The sequence below is a fragment of the Protopterus annectens genome, chromosome 1.part0 (genome assembly GCF_019279795.1).
Source record: "Protopterus annectens isolate FY-2018-M chromosome 1.part0, PAN1.0, whole genome shotgun sequence".
NCBI lineage: Eukaryota > Metazoa > Chordata > Ceratodontiformes > Protopteridae > Protopterus > Protopterus annectens.
Genome location: NC_056725.1, coordinates 882,802,073 through 882,820,406, shown reverse-complemented (window position 1 = coordinate 882,820,406; position 18,334 = coordinate 882,802,073).

Sequence of the window (18,334 nt, the reverse complement as noted above, 5' to 3'; positions counted from 1 at the left end):
ATTTGATCTTCATGTTCAACACATTAAAAAAACTCACCAAAATTTGGGCTGACTGTATAGGCACAAACACCTTCTTAGCCCCACTAGTAAAAAGACCCTAGCCATCACTTATCTACTACTTTCTCTAACCTGTAACTCCATTATTCACCAACTTACTCTCTAACCTAAAATCAAAACTATAAAATTGCTACAATAAAACTGCTTGATTTGCAACAACACTGTGCAGCATCACAATCTCTAAACTTGCTTGAACTACCACATTATCTCTCCTACATACAATTAACAACAGCTCACAAAACAGAATGCAAACACTCAGTAAGACCTGCTCTGTCCTCACTATTCATAACCAACCTACCCAACAGATCACTTAGATCTGAAAATCAACATCTTCTACAGATTCATAAATCTAGACTTTCACCTGGTCACCTCCTATACTCCTATACTGTAGCTGTAACTCTCTTCCGACAACTGTCAGATCTAATCCAAACATTGCAACTTTTAAAACTTCATTACACAACTACCCATCTTCCATTGGAGCTGCAACCATTCCACACCCCCCTCTTCTTTAAGTCCTGACCTCTTCTTATTCCATAGCCACCCTTCCTGATAACTCTACTCCTACCTTTTATCTATTGTTTATATCCATTTACAACTGTCTTCATGTGAATTGTCCAAAATAATTTTTATACAACTGCTCTATTCATCATTGTAAAATTTTATATGTTCATTTGTATTTTTAACTGCATCTATATGGAAATTCTAAGTTTACTTGACTGTACAATTTATTTAATTGTTCAAGATTATAACATCCCTCCTGGGCCTCCACTGAAAATGGGCTCTTACAGCCCAGTGGACTATCCCAGTAATCAAATGCCTATAAATAAATAAAATAAATAAATGTTGAAGGTTTGGGCCCAAAAACCATGACCGCCACAGCTGTACTATGCTGCAGTTACCTCAGTTCATGACATAAATGAGTGTAGCTGTATAGTCACTTGAAGACTGGAAATTACCTCATACTTTAGGTGGTGGCTGTGAGTAAGATAATGAGGGAGTATTGGCCTACGGCTAATGAAGGTTTGGGCCAAAGATACATGTATATTTACCTGTTCATAAACATGCATAGATACATACTTACATATTGTTTTAAATACTATACGTTTACTGTTGTGGACTATAGTTGTGAGCACAGGTAGCTCATTTCCTTCCATTTTGTTGTTATTTCTTTACAATAAACTCAACAGAGGCCCAGCTTCATTATTTCACAAACAGAACAAAAGCATATATAACATGATTTTCTGTTGCTAGGATTTTTGACTCCAAAATAAGCTTACTTATCTTTGTGGCATGTATGTATGCATGTAGTTGCAGAGAGGAATGATACACCACATTTGAATATATGTTATGATTCCAGTGTTACTCAAAGGTCATTGTGAATGACCTCTGGTTGGGAGATGAGTGCTTTAACTGAGAATATTTGCTCATTTTTCTTACAGTAATTTATTACTAAAATAATTACTGGAGTTTTATTTAGTGCACTCACTGTATCAGCCAGGATCTACTTACATTTCATTTTTTTTTTAATTACACTGATGGTGGTCAGTATAAATGTGATATTATCTCAACATGTGATAGAAGTGAATGCAGAAATGCAGAATGCAAAGTAGAGAAATTGTAACTTGTTCTAAATGTGCTTTCTGGTTGTGCTTTATTCTGACTGAAATCTAATTCAAGATCTCCATTTGTAAATGCAGTGCATCTGGTACATGATTATACTGGGCAAGCTCACAAGACATTATAGCGAACACTGCCATCTCAGAATACAAACAACACAAACACATGAGAAAGTATATAAACACAGGCCCAATCACATTTTACGATGATCTTGCATTATGACATACAGTAAGAAATGTTATGTTAAGTCCTCATGTCCTATAAAGCTATATAGTGTGAAGAAAACAATTACACTCATGCATAACTGTTTGAATGAAGATATGCAATACAGAAAATTATTATTTGTAAATTAAGTAATGCCTGTGAATATTCAATGACATATTCAACATATGCATCTTGACAGACTCAAACACAAGAAAGCTGAGTATCAACATCTGATACCACAGAAATAGGCATACTGTGTGTGTCATGATGAACACACTTGAATGGCTTACAACACTTCCCTATTGTAATGGAAGGTGATGCCTTAAAATGTGGCCCTCTGCCTGTGCTATAAATGCTTTCTTTGCATAAACCATTCCTGTGTGATACAGTTATCTAACAGACAGATGTTACTAGATTCAAACCCCTGCCTATCACACTGCACACTCTATAGAGCTGTGTATCGACTGTGTCTGCCATAGGACATAGCAATGGAGCTTGTCACATATAAATGAAATTAATGTACAAAGTAAGAAAGGTCATTTGTCAGAATAATGACAAGGAAATAACTATGTTAATGTTCACGCAACTGTTAATCAGTGTAACATCAATGTTTCTTGGCCAAGGAAACTGTCTCTGTTATTTTATACACACATTGTCTCAGAATTGAACCACACTCTATCTGTGTAGATATGCTATACAAGTTCTTACTGAATGCATGTGCTGCTGGAGCACCGACACCACGACATTTTACAGAATAACTGTTTCACTGTCAGGAAATTATAAAATGAGTTTTATATTTTCTTCTCCAAAGTAAAAACTGAGAATAATAACTTCATGCAGTGTTGTTTGCGTAATGTCAATAAATTCATATAACATTGCCCTGTGCTGTAATTAAACAACAAGCTATATAAGTCCACCAACTAACAAAATGTGTATGAATCACAAGCACTACACTGGCAGTCTTAACACAGCTTTGAAACTCCATCTGTGTGAAGTCATTACATCATATGGTTGTGCTGCAAACAATTTGCATGTGATAAAGGGGATGGGGAGGCCTCTCCTACTGTAACTGTACACATTATAACTGTGGTGGATGTCATTCATGTCTAACAGCATAAAGACACATAGTCCTTACAGTGAGGCAACAGCATTCAGGACATTGTCTCATTTTCCTAACGCCACAAGAAAAGCCTTACTAGTTCTCTTAAGAAAGCCAAATTTCATCCAAAGGAATCATCATTATCCAGTAACGCATTTCTGTGTGAAAAAAGAGCAAAAAGTCTTGTAGTATGAACCTCCAGGTATACATGTACTAGCTGGGTGACAACATTGTTACCCACATGCAGTCATACTGACACAAGTGATTCTATGGAGTAATGGCTGGATTTGAACTGACTACCTAAGATCACAAGGTACAGAACACCGCCTGAATCACACATGCCACACATGTTCATTTACAATTGTGACAATGTACATTTGAATGGATGACATCACAATTTTTAATGCGGTGATGTTCTTTTAAAAAGGAAAGCAGATGGTTGAGGAGCACAGTAACAGTACACAACTACACATACAATATGCAGTAGAAGCCTTCTCTACACAGCATGACAGACAAATACACACAGTCACAGTAGTCAGTAATTGCTGGATTCAAACCTCCTATCAATTTAGTTACATAGCCTAGACAGCACAGTATCAACAGCAAGTACCACAGGATAAGTCTTAATTAAACTGTGATATAATTCATTTTTGAAAGCATGATGTAACCACTGTGTTTCCAAAATTAGCTATTGCTTGGGAGTAATAGAAATTTATAGGGTAGCCCTATACCAGTGATAATACGTCCCCTAAATGGAACTTTACATAAGGGGTGTTGTCACAAAGCTAAATGGACATGACAGCACACACAGTCACATTACTTAATCAACATTGGATTTGAAACCCCTGGTTAAATCCTTCCCCAAGTGGAAGATGATACAGCATGTCTGTTCAGGAATCTAAACATATGTAAAATTGAAGCCACACACACACACACACACACACACACACACACACACACACACACACACACACACACAAGTTCACCACTGTCAAATTCAAACCACCTACCTAACTAGTTACACAATCTATACAACACAGTATTAGCAACAATTGCCATTGGAGAAGTCTGACTCTTAAGTGAAGAGAGTGCAGGTTTGACAGGATCACCTCATCAGTGTGTTGCAGAGAAGATATCTGTGTTAAAAGTGGGATAACATGCAGAGGGAGCTGTGTCCAAAGTTATTTTCTCCTGAGTGGAACTGCAGACACCACATCTGTTGTTGAGGCTTTACTTACCTGTCATTAAAACCACAAGTTCACCACTGTCAGATTCAAACCACCTACCTAACTAGTTACACAATATAGAGAACACAGTATGAATCATAATTGCCACTGGAAAAGCATGATTTTAATGATGTAAAAATGCACATTTGTAAGTATTACAACTCTACTGTTTAGTACATTAACTACTGTGCATCACATGTTCTGGGATAAATGCATGTGTTTGGATAGAACAGTGTAACGGAATTGTGCTTGTCTCATGTAATTCATACTCTTCTGCAACATCTATAAACTGTCATTTAAGTACAGTGTTACTGTGAGTAATGTGTACCTGTTTCACAATATGAGGTGTCAATGAAAATAGCAACAGTAAAACAGTGGATTGCCAAGCAAGCATTTATAACAGTTCGTACCAGAATAATTGCATGGAAATAGTAGCCGTTTATAGTGTAACTGTCACTTGATTTGTCTTATGCTTGCACAATGTGCATTGGCAATACAAACAGACACTTCCTAAATATGACAGTGCACTTCTGAATAACAGTGATGGATTATATGTGAAAAGGTTACACAGCATTTTAACAAAGTTGCAAGAGCAACTGTTAGAATCCAGGCAAACATGAACAGACTGAAATAATTAAGTCAACAACACTTTGAAAATGAAGATACCTTGTTTTCAGAATTGCATTAACACATGCACAATCTAAACGCTAAAGGTGTTGGATACCATCAAAGAAATACGGAGCCAAGAAGCTGTAATACCACTGATTTAATAAAAAATAAAACAAGTGCTTCAGATTTAGCACTTTCATCCACTGTAATGTGGACTTCCTCAGAATGTTTTAAATTAATCAATCAGCCACTTATATACAACTTTAGGCACCAAAATCACTGAATTCCTTCATTTAAAAATATATACACTAATATTTTTACATAAGCAATAATACTTGACTTGTAAAGAGCACTCAGCATAATATGCTGTGCCTAATATTCTATACACCACATACTATTTACTACTTGTGCAACAAAACAAATCTATATGCATTATATTAACTCATATATAAATAGACTTATTGTGTAAAATTATGCTTTTTACAGTACTTAGCAATGAAGTTAAAAATCTATAATACTTGTAGTCATAGTGATTACCATAATTGTCATTATAATAATAATCTTGTCCATCTTGTTTGATATTAGTGAGAGAAACTTGTGTCAGCTTGATACACAAACTATTCAGAACTAAAAGTAAACAATAAAAATACAGTCATATAAATTAAGAAGTAGTACTGAGGGTATTGCATACTTAGACACGTATATATCTAGTACAAGGAATGGATTTAAGTCTCATATTCATAGGAAAAGCACCTTCTCTAACAATTATTTGGAATTTTCTAGTAATCATCCTCAAAAAATGAAGAAGAACATATTCAAGGGACAGTGTATACAAGCAGCAAGGATGACATCCTCATATTCTGAAATGCTTGAAGAAATTGATTTTATAAAAACACTATTTAGGTCTAGGGGGTACCTTTTAGAATTATTGGATGACATAAAAAGTATGTAATAAATGAATGGGGAAGAAATATCCACCTGTCTTAGGAAATGAACAAGCAACAAGTTTAATTGTTGTTAACAGTGCAGTAGAAAGATACAAAAGGGCATGTATCTTGGAATACACACCTCAAGTAAAGCAAATAAAAGATATACTAAGTAAGTATTGGAATATTCGTACTGTCGATGATGAGATAAAAAACATAGTAGGAGAGACCCCTTTATTTGTTTCTAAAATGGGAATGAATGTAAAAGTGATATTAGAGAGGAGTAATATGATTAGAAATATTAACCAACAGAGAAGGGGTGCAAGAATATGTGGAAGCTGTAGACAATGTCAAGTCATACTGGAAATTGAGGGTATTACTTTGGAAAATATAAATAGGACCAAGGTAACATTTCAGTATGGTAATTCTAACACCAGGAACATCATATATATATATATGGCAAAATGCATGACCTGTCCAAGCTTTTACATAGAGAAAACAGAAAAAATGTTCAAAAAGAGAGTTTACGATCATATATATGCCATAAGGGAAAAAGATAGTACTAATGCACTATCCAGGCATACAGTTAAACATGGAGAAAGTCATGATTTCAGATTAGCTATTCTAGAACAAATTAAGCAGGGACAAAGAGGGGGGTAACTATCTTAGGTGAGAAGGAGGTGAGATGGCAGATTTTAACAGATGCCTCTAGAGAACCTGGATTGAATGACTATATAACTATCAAACCCATGTTACAGAGGTACATTTAGTGACTGCATTGTAATACTACTTATAGAAATGTAGTATTACTAATATTAATACACATTATACATAGAGCTGATATTTTTATTAGATACACACAAGTATATGTCTGATTATATCTTCTTAATTTATATAAGACTGTATTTTTATTGTTTACTTTTAGTTCTGAATAGTTTGTGTATCAAGCTGACACAAGTTTCTCTCACTAATATCAAACAAGATGGACAAGATTATTATTATAATGACAATTATGGTAATCACTATGACTACAAGTATTATAGATTTTTAACTTCATTGCTAAGTACTGTAAAAAGCCTAATTTTACACAATAAGTCTATTTATATATGAGTTAATATAATGCATATAGATTTGTTTTGTTGCACAAGTAGTGAATAGTATGTGGTGTATAGAATATTAGGTACAGCATATTATGCTGAGTGCTCTTTACAAGTCAAGTATTCTTGCTTATGTAAAAATATTAGTGTATATATTTTTAAATGAAGGAATTCAGTAATTTTGGTGCCTAAAGTTGTATATAAGTGGCTGAATGATTAATTTAAAACATTCTGAGGAAGTCCACATTACAGTGGATGAAAGCGCTAAATCTGAAGCACTTGTTTTATTTTTTATTAAATCAGTGGTACCGTATTACAGCTTCTTGGCTCCGTATTTCTTCGACGGTATCCAGCACCTTTAGCGTTTACTTGCTATACAATTATCCAGTTGTTGACACGCTATTGTGGAATTTTAATACATGTACAATCTACTCACATAATTGTTTTGTTTATTTCTTTTTACTCTCTTCATGAAGTCCTCCGCTGATGACAAAATATTAGCATATGCATAATCATACCTTGAGGTGTTGAACTTATAATTGGAATTAGCAGTAACCTCTGGTGTTCCGTGCCAACGTTCATGCAAATAACCAGTATATGCATAAAGCCATGTCTGAATCTGATGGAATACAGAACAGATATGTGTTATGGTCATGTTTCAGATGTCATGATTTAAACATCTGTCATGACAGTTGCATTTCTTCAACCCTTATATTTATGCCACAGGTGTAGGTGAGGGAAAAAGCATGTTATTGCTGGTGGAAACATGACTTATGGAAACAGTTTAGAATCAAGGAGGTTTATCCAATGACACAGAAGGAGTGGTAAGAAGTGGACATTTGATGACAGGGATACACATGAACACATACTAAGAGATTATCGTATAATTTATTTCTGCACATATTTGTGTTGTGTTATGTTACTCTTTGGTTAGTCATCATAATTATTCAGGCAAGATGTGTACAGCACAATGTTCCTAATAGGGAACAAGCACATTAATACAACAGCAGTATTATAGTGCGTTAAGAAAATGTGCCAGCAACACTTACACCCAAATAAGTAATACAAAACATTCAAGAACACTTTTGGCATGCATCTGGATTCGAACCATGACAGTTCTCCAAAACCAATCTACAGACCCAAGTATTATCTAACCACATCACACAGGAACTGCTAATTATCAAAGTTCAAAGCTCAGAACAGATTGAAGAAAAGGAGAATGCATGTATTAGTACTCATTGCTTGCATGACAATTGCAAAATCTCATAACATGTACATGACATTCCAGCAGCGTAATAAATATGAAACAATAAAAAGTGATGATACGCAAGTGGGAACAGATAAGAGACATGGAGTTTTGGGATACAGACAGCCAAAGAATGTTATATGTGTCTGGGCCATTTTTTAACATCTTTGTGGGTTGTTACTTTTATGTTTTTCATGATTAGCGGAGTTCCACTGTGGTGACCCCTAACCGGGAAAAGCTGAAAGACACAACAACAACAACAAAAGTAATGTGTCATGCTATGTACAATCAAGTATTTCCAGTAGAAACAAAATGGAGACATAAGAAGGATAATGGTGGATTACTAAGAAATGCAGAACACTTACATGCATAAATAATAATACAAATACAGTGTTACATATGACTTTCACATTTGTCTGGATTTGACCCCTTGTCACTATGCCAAAAACAGTTTACAAACATGAATTATGTCAATACACCACACAGGAAATGGTACTTCGCACCCTTAATTTCACTGGTTTAAAGGGACATTTAGAAAACAAAGAAGCAAGGGAGAATGTAGGCATCAGGCTTCATCACCGTAATTACAATTTAAACATTGCATAAGGCATACATTACAACCGGTAGCATAATAAATGATCCAGTGCAGAACAGAGAAGTGTTATATTAAGGTGCTATGTGTCATGACTTACACGTTTGTCATGAAGCCAGGAATTTTGGGGCAGCATACTTCCTAACAATATTTGTAATTAGAGCATCCTTTGTGGTGTACATTCAACTCTTCAGCCTGTTCAACAGAAGATTAGCCTGAATGCACATAGTACAGCAAGGCCAGGCACAGTAGCATGAAGGGCACCAGAGTAATGTGACTGAAGGTAAAAACTCGTATTTGCCATAAGCTGTGTACTGCCATTCCAACTAAGTTACAGGTGCTGCTTGGCACAAGGCATTGCACAAATGGCGATGAAACAGAATGATGACACAGAAGGGGAGACATATACGGGGGGAGATGGAGTCAGGAAGCAGGTGCAATATGACAGAAGCCGGATAATGGTAACTCACAACAATATGTAAGCAACAGCTACACCTGTAATAGTGTGATAAAAACAGTCAAGAAGAGTTTCACATATTTCCGGATTAGAAGTCTTGAAAGTATGCAAAAAAGTTAGTCTAAAGATTTGAGTATTTCACAGCATGGCAGAAAGGAACTTCTATTTCACGCAGTTTAAATCACACATTTGAGGAGACAGTGATGACTTACTGAAGGCAGAAGCAGTGGAGAGAGAGAGATGGACAGAGAAACACCTATAGTTTTGTTTATGGTACATTTAGGACCATCTTTATGTTGTGGTACTCTTTTAAGTGTTTCCTGATTATTATTCTGTCATGCTCTGTACAATAACGTGTTTGTTATAGAGAGTAAAAAGGGGCAGTAGAGTAGAAACAAGATTAAGACATAAGCAGGATAAGGATGGTTTAATAAGTGTCCTTGTTGGGATGGAATGTTTTGGCAGATACTTTCTTGCTGCACTCTTCAAATACTATGTTAATGAAATGTAACTGGACATAAATATAGATGCTTGGAGTTAAACATTTGATAGGAATATAAAATGTTATTAAATAATAATCTGACATAGAATTGTAATCAAACCCTTGACACTTTGCAAAAACATCAGTCTACAAACAGGTGAATTAGCTAACTACACCACATAAGAGCTTGTAGTTCATTACATCCAGCAGCCTAAGAACTTTTAGAGTAACTGTCTCAAAGCAGTGCCTTTAGTCTGACTTTACTCTGCATTCCCATAGGACAGTGGATTTAAGCATATTTGCATGACAGTAACCAGACTAGTGTGGGCAATAGCAAAAATTTCACCAGTTGTTGCCATAGGATATAAAATGTCATTCACCATCTCTCAGTGCTGGTGTACAATGCCAATCTCCATACAGATGCTGAGGTTTTTTGATGGGCCATTTCTGGTCATGTGTATTATCTGTGATTCTATTTTTTGACCAGATTAAACATGTGAAAAAGGAGTTGATAGGACAGCAGTAAAAATGCGAGGCAAACAGAAGGAAGGACACAAGGGAAAGATGGTGGTGGGGAAAAAAAACATAGCTATCCAATGCCTCACAACAAAAAAGTAGAACAGTACATACAATTTCATGACTATGAAGAGTCACCACAACAGGGCTGGGTGACAACAACAGAATAATGTTGTATAGCCAACTGGACCAAATCAAGTGTGTCAACAGGTGGAGAGCTATGTATGGGATGTAATTTTTTTTTTGTGTGTGTGTGGGACAGAAGATTATTATTATATATATATATATACTGTACTGTTCTTGACCTGCTCATCTTCCTACTTCACCTTTGTGCTGAAACAGTATTCTTCCCTCCTCTAACTTTCATTCCTTTGGCTTCTGTATCATTCTAAACATCTCCTACTCACGTTCTACCTCACTTACCTATAGTTACCTGTATTTCTGATTGTTTCTTCTCCTGTTTCTCCTCCAATTGTCTCAACCCGCTCCATTCGCCCTGCGGACTCACTCCGCTCCCCACCCTAGCCCCATATCCCACCCACCCCCAGGGGTCCTACTCTTATACCTATCAGACCACACACCCTCACCTTTCCACCAATAACTATCTCATCCCCATTATCCACTATCCTCTATTTCTCCCACACTTTTCCCCACCTCTTCCTATCCCTCCCACCATTAAACCTTTTCCATACAATTACTTCACATCTACTGTTTAGTAATACTTTTATAACTACAATGGCAATAACTAAACCTTCTAACATACTCCTCTTACAAAGCTTACTCATACTCACACTTCTCCCTACTCTAACTCTAGCATACCTGCTAGCCTCCTATGAGCATCTAACACAGTCACACATCCTGTACCCCACCAGACAATTGACCACTTCTTCTCTACCCTCTCATACTGAACATTTCAATATAACTTTCACTCCCAGCTATCTACCACCCAAATACCATAGGACTAACCACATTAGATATTACCTCCCAAATACAAGAAGACATCCTTTCCTTCTCAGTAAATATACTCAGACTACATATTTAACACTACTCCTCCCCCTAAAGGATGGAGACATTCACCCAAATCCCAGACCAAACACCTCCACCACCACTCAACTCATTACCCCAAACTCCTCTACCATCCATATACTAAAAAAAACATTCACCTCACTACTAATAGCTCATCTCAACACACGTAGTATCAATAACAAAATTACTCAACTCCAGGCTCTCCTGGAACTCTACTCCTTTGATATTTTGTGTCTAACAGAAACTTGGTTAAAACCCACAACTACAGACAATGAAGTTACCCCACCTGGTTACAACATCTTACGTCTCGACCGTGCAACCAAGAAAGGTGGTGGAGTAGCAGTTTTATTTAAATCTGATTTTCAAATTACAACCTTCCACCAAAATCCTCCCCATATCTCTAACGCTGAAATACTTATTACCAAGCTTCAGCTAAACTCTGTTAAATCTATCTATATTATCTGCATCTATGTTCCTCCAGGCAATAACATTACTACTATTGAAAACATACTCTGTTGGTTATCTCAAAACCTCCCTCAAGAGACCATCATTCTTGGTGATTTCAACATTGATTGGAAATGTTGCAACAATAACTACCCCACTACCCATATTAATCTCTATGGGTTTACACAAATAATCACCTTACCCACTAGAATTAACAAAACCAATAAGAAAGAAAGTACCTTAGGCTGGATACTAATCAATAATCAACCCCAGACCTACAATTCTGGAACCCTCCCAGATAATATAAGTGACCACTTTCCAACCTATGCTATTAGGCTTAAAACCAACCCACATTCCAAACCCATATTTAGAACAATTAGAACCAAGAAAAACTTCAATCTCGATTTATTCTTAACTGAACTTAAGGCTTAGGCCTATAATTGGTCCCCATTAAAACAACTTTCCCTTGATGAAGCTGTCGACTACTTCAATGCTAATTTCCTAGCCATCCTTAACCAACACACTCCTACCCGCTCTATTAGGATAAAAACCAAACCTGCTCCATGGCTTTCTAAGGAAACTAAGCAAAAACTCCACCTCAGAAATAAATACTGGCACAGATCACGCTTAACTAAGAAACCCATTGACCTCCAAAACTTTAAACAATAAAGAAATGAAACAAAAAAAGCCATAATGTCTGATAAACAAAACTACTACCTACATTCGCAGCAATCCCACCATAATAAACCACAAAAATTCTGGGCAAGCATTAATGAACTATTACACCCCGGTCAATCTATTACACCAAACCCACAAGGCTCTGACCACAACAACCCCAAACAAACTGCCAATGCCTTTAATACCTTTTTCACCAAAACTATTCAAACTCTAGCCAGTCAACTCTCTCCACAAAATTCAACCTCATCTAAGACTGAATCCAACCCACCTCCTCCATTTCACTTCCAACCTGTCCCTACAGCTTTTATTCTCACCCTTTTACAAAAACTTAAACCTTGCACTCCCTCTGCTGACCAACTACCTGCAGAATACTTACAGTTAGCAGCCAAATCTATTGCCTACCCCATCTCCATTCTCATCAATAGAAGCATTACTGAAGGATACGTCCCCATTCTTTGGAAAGTCTCACATATTATTCCCCTTCATAAAGGGGGAGACTCCACTGACCTTTCCAACTATCGGCCCATAGCCCTACTCTCCCCTTTATCTAAGGTTATGGAAAAGTGCATCCATAGGCAATTATTAGACCACCTTCTCCATAATAACCTGCTCTCCAACTCCCAACATGGCTTCAGACCTTCCCACAGCACTACTACTGCCCTCCTCTCCTTCATGGACACCATCAACAAAAACCACAACCTTAACATGCTCTCCTCTGCACTTTTCATTGACCTGTCCAAAGCTTTTGACATGGTAAATCACAATATACTCATAAACATTCTGAAATCTCTGTCACTTGATGCACTAGCTATAAAATGGTTCCTATCCTACTTAAATAACAGACATCAAGCTGTGCTCTGGAATACCACTCTTTCTACCCAACTACCCGTTAATATTGGTGTCCCTCAAGGGTCCATACTAGGCCCACTCCTATTTTCCTTATTCATCAATGACCTTCACGAAGCAGTTCCCCAAGCTACATGCATACAATACGCAGATGATTCTACACTTATATGCTCAGCCACATCTGAATCTGAACTTCACTTCCTTACACAGAACTTATTTAGCTCAGTAGAACTATGGTTTACAAAACGCTGTCTCATACTAAATCCAAAAAAAACTAAACTTCTACTTTTTACACCTACCAATAAATCTCCACCAATTGACTTCACTATAGCTTCCAATAATAGCACTGTTATATCCCAGGATCTTACTACCAAACTGCTAGGTATCACCATAGACAACAACCTTAACTTTGACACTCATATTAATAATATCTTGAAAACAACTAACAGAAAAATAGGCTCTCTATATAGGATCAAACCCTTCCTCACCCCTGCAACTAGAATAACTATCGCCCGCACCCATCTAATCTCGACCCTACTCTATGCCTCTCCCATTTTCACTAACCTGTCAAAAAATAACCTTAAAAACTAGAAAACACCTACAACAACATAGCCAGATTTGCCACTGGTAACCCTTTTAAAACACACCACTGTATTAATCTAAAATACCTAGGGTGGCTTGAATTACAGCAACAGCTAAAATATAATCAACTGACCATTGCCCATAAAATTCTTTATCAACCTGCTAAGACACCCATACTATCTAACCTTATTCATCCCTACAATAACCTGAAATCCCTAAGATCTTCACAAAAAATCCTCATAAATATTATCAAATCAAACAATAGAGCTGGAGACTCTCTCTTCACTAACACTGTTGGGAAAATCTGGAACTTATTCCCCACTGAACTTTCAACACTTCCCTCTATTTCCTTGTTCAAAAATAAACTTAAGCTCTTCCTTAAAACACATTGGATGTGCTCCTGTACTAAACCTGACTAACCTACATGCTCTCACTACTTGTTTCAACCCCACCTTATATGCTCTAGCTCCCTGTTTCTACCTCACTGTCTCAGCTCAGTAACAAACACATCAAAATTCAACTACCATTCTACCTCTAGTATACTCTCATAAAAGTTAGTCTTCACGATTAGAAATTTCTTACTCAACTTCTATTCCAGTCTTACTTTCCTTTTTTCCCCTCCTTATATCTAGAATTATATTATGTGTTTTACTATCAATCTTTCTGAACAGTTAAAATGCATCATGATAAATTGTATTATGTTTAGTCAATATTTTGTGTTATATACTCTATATACCTGTAACCACTTTTTAGCTAATACTGCTTTAGTTATTATTAATGTAGTCGATCTCATGTATGTACTTCTGTAGATATGTACTGTAATTGAAGTTTGGAGCTTATCTCCCCGGGCCTCTACTGAAAATGGACATATATCCAGCTAGACTAGCCCGGTCAACAAATGTAAAATAAAATAAATCTATATATATATATATATATATATATATATATATATATATATATATATATATTTTTTTTTTTTTTTTTTGGGAGAGAGAAAGAGGGGGGGGTTAGGGAAGGTGCTTAGGAATGTGAAGGTCAGGTATGTAAGTTAGGTTAGGTAGCAGAAGTAGGCATACAGGACGTACAAGAAAGACAGAGATAAGTGACAGACACAAAAAGATGAGAGACACCATGACTGGAGATAGGTAGGGGACACTGGAGGCACAGCCATGTTCAACATAAGAGCAGTAAGAATTTACTCCTCGTCCTCAGGATTTTCTTCTCTGTCTCCTGCGTCAGTTGCCTGGGTCAGTGCTGGACATCAGCAAAACACACACCAAACTCCAGAAAATGCCAACAAAGTTTAATAACAGTTGTAGAATAACAGAGCTTTCAGGAAAGGCTCGCTTCATCAGTGTTCCTCTTGCTATTTTTTAAATTCTTGTCTTTGTTTGCCAGAGGGATCTGTATTAAGATGTGTGAACTCATATGAAGCCTTACTTTTCCATGTATTTTGTGCATGATGGAGGAATACATTTATAGATATTTGTTTTATTAAAAAAATTGGGCTACTTACAGTATGTATTTTTCCCGTTATGTTTTCCTGTCATTTCCTGTCATGCAGTGTTATGGCACCCAAGACATCCGCACCCTGTAAACTGCCATACAGTGATGTTGAAAATGAAGTGATTATTCAGGTATTACATCTCCATGGGTCATTCCTCTTAGAGAGAAGGATGTGTGACCAGTCCTCCCATGACCATATCTGGGAGCAGGTGTCAATGATGTCAATACTGTCAAAGGTCATAGATGCACATATTCAAAAATAAGACATAGGGCCAGTGATATGATCACACAGGCCAGATGTCAGGCAGCTGTAGTTACCCAGGAATGTATAACTATTGGAGTGGTCCTGCTACTGAACCATCACTGACAGAAACAGAGGAGTTCCTGTCCACTGTCAGAGATCCAGACAGCTCATCACAGTGTTCACAGAAAATTGTTGATGTTGGGACTGAAGTGGAAGACAGCGCAAGTATGTCGATTGCAGTATGTAGTATAATTAAATATACACATATACACGTGTGTGTCATATTTATATATATATATATATATATATATATATATATATATATATATATATATATATATATATATATATATATATATATATTATATATATATATATATATATATATATATGGATCCCTATCATATGATAGAAACCTCAATTGACTGAAACTCATTTGACTGAGACCATAAGACTGAAATTTCAAAAAATTTCAAAAGACTGAAAAATCACTTGACTGAAACCCATAATACTTAATTTCAGCATACTAAATTTTAAACTGGACCATATAAAACCAGACTAGGTGGGGGGCTACTCCCCACACTCCTGTCTGGGGCTGTGCCCCACTAACTATATATACTAACTCCAGGATTGCAGTGCAGTGGGGAAAAGGGCATAGTAGTGGCAGCATGTAGACTACTGTAAGGTATCTGAAAGGTATATGCCCTTTTCCCCACTGTGCAATCCCAGAGTTAGTATATATAATTTGGGGGGTATGGGGTGTGCAGCCCCCCGTTGGGGGTGTGGGGTCATAGCCCCCCACTTAGTCTGGTTTTATATGGTCCAGTTTACAATTTAATATGTTGAAATTCAGTATTATGGGTTTTCGTCTTATGGGTTTCAGTCAAGTGACTTTTTAGTCTTTTGAAATTTCAGTCTTACGGTTTCAGTCAAATGCGTTTCAGTCAAATGATAGGGATCTATATATATATATATATATATATATATATATATATATATATATATATATATATATACATACACACACACACACACACACACACACACACACACACACACACACACACACACACACACACACACACACACATAGATATATAGTGAGAGAGAAGGGCAGACAGTGAGAAGTGTGGGATAGAAGATACACTGAGGGAAAGAGAGAGAAGGAGGGGGGTTCAACTGGACTGTAAACATTTGTATGAGATGTATCTTATTCTGCAGCTATTAAGTTAATTGTTTTCTGTTTCTTCTGTCATTTACTTTATGATGCTTATCATCCATATTTCATCTCCCTTTCTTATGTGTAGGCAGATGTGGTTCTCTTTTTGCATGACCACCAGCACATGGTAATCATACCTTTTGTACTCTTATTAATGTACATAAGGTAGATATATATGTAACTGAAATGTATTTATTTTCATTGCATTAACATCTCTTATTTTTAATATACATTTCAAATAATATAAGTTTGATCTTTTTTTATTCTATTTCTTTTTTTGCTGGGTTGATTACTTCTTAACTTAGGTGATCATGCCAGTGACATTATGAAACTCCTACCACCTGATGTCAGAATATCTGTAGCCTTTGATGATGATAGCAGCAATGAAGAGGCACAGTTTGAGGGTGCAGAGGGTCAGTCTGACACTGAGGTTGTGTCACTAAAATCTCCTGCCCCTATTTTGGAGACAGTCAGTATGTCTACACATACCCATGATACAGGGACCTCAGACATAGGACAAGATGAGGGTGACATAGTTGATCAGGGTAGCGTGGTTACTGCAGTTGCAGAACTGGTTCATTCAGTCCTCAGCCATTGTAAGGGTGAAGTGCCACACAACTGGGTTGGTAGAGGTTTTTGGAGGAGTCAGTAGGTGTCACACTATGTATGGTAGGGTTGTCAGTGAGGCAAAGGCACATTCCACCAGGGCCTCAGAAGAGATAATGTGACTAATAATGTGAATTCCAACGTGTGGGATTTCTTGATGTGGGTGAGTGACTCATTGGACAAGATAAATGACACATTGAATCAGGCAGTGTCTGTAATGGAACATCTGCTGGGCATCCACATGACTGGAGAGCTAGTTCATCATCCAGTGTTAGCCAACATGGCTGTGCAAGATCTTGCTCTGCTAGTGGTGCTACTTCAAATGTTCCATCAGTGTCTACACCCACATGTGACAGGCCACATGGTTGTGGTTCAGGATATAGTCATGATGAGAGTTCATCCAGCAGACATCACTCACATTCAGGTAGCACCCCAAACTCTAACTAGAGCCATGGAATTAGGCACAATGGCATATTTAATTATGTACTTAACAACACAATAAAACATTAAAACAAAGTGTAGTAGCATTGCAATTGTATAATGTTGTATTTTTGTATTTTTGTATTCTTGTACTTTAGCACTTTATTTTAGTGTTTTATTGTGTTGCTTACGGTTAGGTAGGGCTGGTGTCTTTAAGGGAACATTTTTCTAATTAACAAATTAAGTACATAATTAAATATATTATTGATGAGTTGTGATTGGTTTAACAGTGATTTACTGTGTGTATTTATACGCCTGTAAACAATTAATGTGGTTTCTGAAGAAGTTTGTGTACTTTAGCAAATGAAAAGTGCTTCAAATAAATTAATTTGTCACATCTGGGCTATTTTCGTGCTTTGCCTTGCCATTGTGCCTATTTTTCTTGGTTGATATTTCAGATATAATAGTTTGGTTTAGAGCCATGGAACTAACAATGCAACTCCGGACAGTGGTATTTCTTGCAGTCAAGGTTGATGACACTGAACTGACTACTCTACCATGCATGGCTCACACCTGGACAAGATGCCAGGACATAGTGATTGCACAGTGCTTGACTGCGTTCATGCAGACACACAC